Source organism: Aulonocara sp. 'chitande type north' Nkhata Bay, linkage group LG22, assembly GCF_057382095.1.
Source record: "Aulonocara sp. 'chitande type north' Nkhata Bay isolate Kocher_YH1m ecotype deep benthic linkage group LG22, A_spYH_male_GT1.1, whole genome shotgun sequence".
In the NCBI taxonomy this organism is placed as follows: Eukaryota; Metazoa; Chordata; class Actinopteri; order Cichliformes; family Cichlidae; genus Aulonocara; species Aulonocara sp. 'chitande type north' Nkhata Bay.
The window spans coordinates 5,882,446-5,889,965 of NC_141364.1; the positions used below are offsets into that span (position 1 = coordinate 5,882,446).

A 7,520-nucleotide genomic window follows, 5' to 3' on the forward strand; every position below is an offset into this window, starting at 1 on the left:
TATCGTGGGCATAGCTCCTGTAAAAAACAAAGAGAGGCTGTTAAAGCTTAATAAGTTAAGAAAATTATTTAGTATTGGATCCATTAGGGCTGTGTGATATGACCAAAATCTCATATCCCGATATAAAACATCTATCGTCCGATAACGATATAAAACACAAAAAATTTAATATTTTCTGTAAATTCTGTGAATCTTGGGTAGGTGAAGTGTTTCTAGCTGGGCGTCGTGTACCTGGAGTCGAGTGTTTTAACCGATGCATGAAACGATACATTTTTAGACATAAGTTGTAACGGCCGCCGTTTTCTTTGTGAGTATTGATTACACGGCGTGTTCTGGGGAAAAGCCTGTTCTAACGTTTATTTTTTAGCACCTGATGACTCTTTTTTGCTTCTCATCCGTCAATAATACTTTTTCACATGATTCCGTTTATTTTGAAAAGTCTCAACAGGATCTTGAGCTTTATTGTGAAAGGTTTATGTGGAAAATAAACAAGTGAACATGCGATGGTTTTACCGTCGTTGTTGCTAACGACAACCCATAAAAAACAGGCGCTTGTCCGTCCGTAGTGTGGTTATATTAAATATAAGAGAAAGAGAGAACTTTAAGAAATGAATATAGTCACTACAGTGACCATCAAAACGATAAAAAAATATTGCCGTAAACAGTTTATTTTGCGACACCACAAAACAATCGATAGCGTAAAATGATTTTATACGTTTTTTTATCGTCATCCGATATATATCGTTATATCGAACAGCCCTAGTATCCATGTTTTTTTCATTTTCCTGTCACTGTCTGCAAAATAAGACATTTTTCCAGGAAATGCATTTACACGTCGATTACAGAGGACATCAGAAACCTCATTAAATCTAGCAAGGAAGTCTCTTTGTTGACAACAACTGCTTAATTTAGAACAAAGTCATATTCTCCCACACAAAAACACAAACTGTATTAGATGGTAAATATCATGGAGACCTTCTCAGTTCTTTTGATGTAGGGGAATATTAAATGAACCACACACAGTCAAATAGAAATGGATAATATGACCTAAAATCTCCACTTTATAATAATGAAGTCACACTTTTTCATAACTCCATCCTGACCGTGTGTCTGATATGTCTACACTAGCCAATTATAACTGTGGCAGCCTCAAAATGTTGGGAAAGGATTGTGGGCATAACCTTGGATGTCTTCTAACTTTCACTCTGAGTGCTCATTTTACTCATTAGTATAGCTGATATCACAGCACAGACATTATCTTTAATGCGTAAGGTGATTTTGTCAGACTCCGCTCTGCCCACTGAAGCTTTGCATATTCCCGTCGATTACTGTCAAACCACCAGAGTGCACCAGCTCTACTTTTCAAGCATACCCTCTCCAACAACAACAGCTGGGTGGTATAGTTTTATTTCCCAGCCTGTAATGGGCTCGGGAAATCTGTTAAAGTCGCTCACACCTTTGGCCATTATCAGCAACCCAGCTTTTAACTGACTACGGGTTTTTATTTGAGGAAATGTGATATTTCATTTAGTGGAAGATTGATAATGTCAGTGATTCACTGAATCTGATTTACAGTCCAGCCACTAGCATCTCACCACGATCTATTATGTTGGAGGCGGTTACTCTAATTCACAGAAACCTTGAGCCACTCATGCAAGGACAATATGCCAGATGAAAATAAGGTGCACACACTCTGAAGCTCTGCAGCTTTCATCCATTAGTCATCTCATCTAAAAATATTAGAAAAAAAAACAGAAAGTCACTTAAATCCATCAAAGTGTGAATAACAGGCTTTGTTCTACTTTGCCATTGCATAAGGGATGTGAATGACTCCAAATAACCTCCACAGACACTGAGTCTGCTCCACTGTCGGTCCCAGCTGATACGGGATCAGCCAGCACTGAGCCCAACCAGGACAGACACATGTCAGCATTCACACTGTTAATTAAGATGTCTGCTTTGCACCATTTTTTCAGATAAAACTAATGAAGAGTATTATATGAAATATACAATAGCCAAGAATGATACAGTTAAATATCACTCAGCTTAAAACTAAAAATATGTGTTTAAACTAGCGCTGTCAGCGTTAATCTCGTTAAAATGACGTTAACGCCATAACCGCATTAAAGCAGCAAGTCTCCGTTAGCGAGGGGCTGCTAACGCGCTAACCGCGCCAAAGCGTTGACGCCATGCAGCCCCACAGCACTAGTTTAAACTAATTTTAGCTAACTGAAATAAAAATAATCTAGACTAACTAAAATGTTATTGTGTAACATTCAAATTTTAGTCTTTTGTCTTATAAATAAAACAATAAAACCTAAACTAAATGAGCATACCTCCTCTTAAAATGAACTGAAACTAAAGGGAAAATACAAATAAATCTAATAAGAAAAGTCAAAATTTTAAAATGTATAATAAATCTTTGGGTTTAAATAGCACATGTTTTGGTATGAGTGTGCTCAACTTGAGATCATCCTTTTAAAAATACACCTACAGGTGTTGGATCCGGTCGAGTCACTGCAGAGCACAAAAGAACTTGTTCCTTCCTGAAGGTTGCTGCAAGCTCAGAATACCATCAGTCATTTGTTCCCACGTCTCCAGTGATGACGTGAACACCTGAGACTGCACACAAGCTGCCGGTGAACATCCGGGGTTGGGCTCAAGGTCAACCATCCCCCTCTGAGGAGGGGGCCACTGAAGGCATGACCACCATCAACCAGATTAATCACCACTGACTCATGAAACAACCATGATTAATGGCGAAGCTGCAGACGATCCACCTCCTCCACCGCACTTGGAATGTGCTGCCGGACCCAACGTGCACTAGCACGCTGAAGTCAACAGCCATGCGACAAAGGACAGCAACTTAGAGCCTTTTATGACATTAAACTCTGCAACTCTGCCCAAAATAAACCACATTTTACGAACACCCTCCCTCTGATAGTCTCAAACTCTTATATCATCCCTCTGTGATGTGTAACTATTTTGTCATCAGGCTGCTATCCCCACGTTCTCCCCAGCTTCCACTTCAATCTGTGATTCCCTGCTTTTCCCAGAATGCCCTTCAACAGCTCGCAGAGAGTGGGCGGGAGCATGTTGGTTTCACTCAGAGGCAGGTAGGCGTGTATAGGTACACATGCAGCTTGAAAGCTGTGGGGTTATTCACATCTATATCTGCAGCCCCTTCCTCAGACGTGTCCTGTAGCTACACTGCATTCAGCTCCACCGAGGCCACTGTGGGTGTACACAGTGAGCTCTCATGGGGTTTTTACCCCCTGTTAATACAACATGTTGGTGTAAAAGAGCTGATTGCAAGGAAGCAGAAACAGAAACGAGTCTATATATGCGTCACTTATCCTGGTTTAATAATTCAACTTCTGTTCAATAGTTTTCTGAAAAATATATTCAAACACCTCAGAAACAAGACAGGTTGCTAGAAACATCTGAATTTAAAGATAAGGGTTTTTCTGTTAATGAGAAATTTTGGCACCCTCAAAAGAACAATCACCTGGACTATAATAAAAAATATTATTATTCCAAGAAGAATAATCCTTTCAGTGTGGTCTTCCCAGGATCTCCTTCCAGCTGAACAGAAACACCTCAGGAGCTGTCCAAGAGGCATCTTAATCAGATGCTGAACCACCTCAGCTGGCTTCTTTTGATGCAGAGGAGTAGCGACTGTACTCTGAGCCCCTCGTGCTATCTCTAACACAGAGCCCAGACATCGTTCAGAGAAAGCCGATTTCTGCTGCTCGTATCCATGAATTCATTCTTTCAGTCACTACCCACAGTGTGTGGTCGAAGGTGAGGTTAGCACAAACCAGTAAATCAACCAGTACACTCAGCTCTCCGTTTACTACGGCAGACCTGTACCCATTAATCTGTTGATCTACCGCTTCTCTTTTCCCCAGCGAGACACTGAGGCATGTTCTCCTACTTTCATCCCTCTGTACCACTTACTGGACAAGCAGCGGGACAGTTTATCCAACAGACTGATTCCATGCTGCTGCCAAATGGACAGATACAGGAAATCTTTTACACCACACGCTATCACCTCAATATGACAATAAGTCTAAGAAAAAATGAAGCAGGTATTTCACCCCTCATTGCTGAAAGTGTCTAAATTTCATTATATCGCTGCTACGATCTCATGAATATCGCCTTGTTAGCATTAGTGATTGGTTGTAGCTACGATAACTGCTCCAGTAAAACTACATTTTTATTTCTTTATTCATTTTTAAAAGTGTCTTATTAAGTGGATTTCAGTGATACTGGGTGAAAACTTATATACCAACCCTCAGCTGCACTTTTCCAGTTTATATTCGGTACTATAATATTTAAGGTGCCACCCAAGATAAGTGGAGCCTCTGTTGCAGAGACATTGACTGACTTTAAATCCCATGAACAAATGCTAGTTTGTGCCTCATTGGCAGACTATGGATGCATATGATTGGTTGTTTTGTATTTTTTCTACTAACGTTAACATTGAGCAAAAAAAATCCCATTTTTGATTATGGGGATTTTGATTATGAGCCACAACGTGGCAACAATCCAAATTAGACGAAGAAGAAGAAGGTGTACTTTATTGGTCCCCGTGGGGAAAATCCCTCTCTGCATTTAACCCATTCACTCAGTGAAGCAGTGGGCAGCCATTGGGCGCCCGGGGAGCAGTGTGTAGGGACGGTACCTTGCTCAGGGGTACCTCAGGGTAGCTGTTCAGGGGAATCGAACCCCCGACCTTCCGATCATGACTTACTATGAGCAACATTATTTGCTTCTGCAGAAACAACCTTCAGACTCAACCTCGTTTTAGCAAAAACACATTTTATTAGCAATCCAGTGCAAGAAAAAAAAACTACTCTGCCTGCAATCCTAAACTGAAACAGCGACGTCTCCGGTTGGTGGAGGTTGCAGTTACCATGGAAATGTATAAACCTGCAAATGTCAGGTTGCTTAGTGAAAGAACTTCAGAAACTGTGAGCAGTAACTGTACCATAACTAAGGCAATGCTTTATTACACATTCAAACAATACAAGCTAAATATATATAGAAGTATTCACTTTGATCAGGTTGGAAATTGGCTGCTGTGGAATCTGGGATTGGCATTATGGGATGAGTAGTTCCTTCACTGTTTTAAGCCATTATGTACTCAGTCTTGTGCCTCTGCCCTGTTTTTCCTTTATTTTTTCATCCAAATTAATTTTTTTTTTTACTGTAATCTTGTAGCTGTTTGGCTTGGTTGAAGATTTGAAACTCGTTCATTCGCACATTACACCTCAGAGATCACAGCGGAAAAAACACAACATTTTTACATTTTTAAAGCATATTCTTTCTTCAAGATCCACATACTTTTAACTTCTCACACATGTTCACTCCTGTGTAATAAAGCTAGCATCATCATCGCTTGATGGACAGCTGTGCATTTTAATGAAAACCTGAAGCAATTACCGACTTCACAGCAAGTTTCACACTTTGTTAATCCATTAAGTTAGCCACATTGGACACGTTTTCTAGGCCAGTTCAGGCCCTCAGGCCACACCTTTGACTTGGATGGTAAGTCAGAGTGGATGGTAGCATTATAGCATGGTGGCCTCATAACAAGATGGCCCTAAATGATAATTAATGATTCCAAAAATAGTGGCATTTGATATGCAGATGTGTCATTGTTTACAATTATACTGTAATGACAGAACAAAGAGGTTAGAAATGCAGGGTGCACTGCCAGAAGCCTTTTTCTTTCTGTTTTATATATGTAAAGTGTTTTCAGGCTGGATTTAATTTGAAGTTTCAATTAGTCACTCTGCTGCTGGTGAAGTATCACACCACTATTTTTATGTGGCCCAACAGGCCAAATCTAAGTGCGTAAATAATGGAGGTAGGGGAAGCTCTTCTCTAATGTACCCTCGGTTTCAGTAACCCGGTGAGGCAGGTGTAGGTGTGCAGCTCTAAAAAATCCTGGTTAAAACACATCCTCAACCACACACATGGCCCTGCAACCATATATATGCAAGGTGATATCATCCACAAACATGCACCTACACAGACACCTACACGCATGCATACCCATCGCAAATTCACACAGGCACACACTAAGTTAGGTGAATGCTACTCAACACCTGTGCAGCGCAGAGAAGGGCAGTTAGTTTGCAGGATTTCTGCAATATTTTATCCAGTCATGCGTGTGCGTGTGTGTTCAAGCCCTCTTCCCCCCCTTATAATGTGGTCGCAGATGCAGACAAAAAGCACACAATCATCTCTCTTTTTATGCAGCTAGTGTCTCCATGTATGGCTGATGCTGCAGCTGCATTCAGGGCATCACAGTAAGACATAAAATGGGAGGGTTTTGTTGCATTATGCTGAGGCGTTCCTGCATTGTATGCATGAATGGCTGCAGACGAGCCTCATGATAAAAACCTGTTCGCCTGTCTACCACACTGCAGTACCGACACAATAAAGAGGGCAAATACCTGATTTTTCTTTTACGCAGGGGCTCCACGGAGAGGAGGATGCTGATCCTATAGATGCGGCACCCGTCACCATTTTCCCCTTTGAAGAGAGAGGAAAAAACAACAGTGTGCACAGCAACGTGTAAATTGAAGTAAAATGCAGTTTTATCCCCATCAGTAAATAAACACAGGCTCTCCAATGAAGCGCAAAGATTGCAATGCCACACATGCGCCCTAGTAGGGAAAATGTGGCACTGCTGATGCCTTTTAAGTTAATTTCAATCGTATTTTACAACAATAAAAAAACAAAAACAAATTGTGGGTTAAAGATGTCTTAATGTAAACTCCGACACTCGCAAACCCAAAATGTGACTACAGCTTTGAAGTTACGCATGATTAAAAGCATCGCATGCCACTCCGGTTCACAATTTTCATGCCTCTCAAAGCAGCAGTGCTCAGAATGAAATAGATTTTTTACCTGCTTCCTTCTTTGTCGCCTCCGCTGGGATCCCTATTGTGATTCGCGGATAGTGAATGGAAATGTGTCACCTACATGTTTCATTGTAATTCCCAGGTCTGGAAAAAGGAAATTGATTAGCCGCAGTGAAGCTTTGCTCGGTTGTTTTTTCGCCTCCTCCAGTATAAGAATGAAAATAAAACCAACACAAAGATAATAAAAATAAAAATCAGTAAGAGGACGCGTTTATAAAATAATCGTTCAAGTGTCGTCGCGTTATTTCAGCCTGCTCTTTGTGGTGGATGTGTGCGCTCTCCCCAGTGATGCTCCAAGGCTCCACGTACGCCCGGCGCTGATGCTGCTTCGGCGTCTCTGCCTCTCTGACAAAAACTGCTCTCACAGAGGTCCGCTGCTCTCTGCGCCCAACTCATTGATTGGACAATATGGCACTAGCCCACGTTCGCCTTTCTAAAGTACTGCAAATGATCGACCAATCCTGTAGCGGATGCCTACATCTGATTGGCTGTGTCCTGTTCGAAATCGTCGGTAAGTTCCTGGAACACGCGCACCTGTGACTACTTAGTTAATGTAAATATTAATGCGCTGGTCGTTAATGT

The 7,520-nt window shown here is 41.2% G+C and overlaps 1 protein-coding gene across 2 annotated transcripts in view; it reads right to left on the reverse strand.

Annotated features, from left to right (window-relative positions):
* shisa7b (shisa family member 7) overlaps window positions 1-7,317 on the reverse strand; it is a 51,307-nt gene extending 43,990 nt beyond the window's left edge. For both annotated transcript variants that reach the window (XM_086279240.1, XM_086279239.1), the window contains exons 1-2: window positions 6,925-7,317; window positions 6,468-6,546 (exon numbers count right to left, since the gene is read on the reverse strand). The gene's annotated coding sequence lies outside the window, so the exon portion shown is untranslated. The remainder of the gene's footprint in view (window positions 1-6,467; window positions 6,547-6,924) is intronic.
* Between the last annotated feature and the right edge of the window lie 203 nt (window positions 7,318-7,520).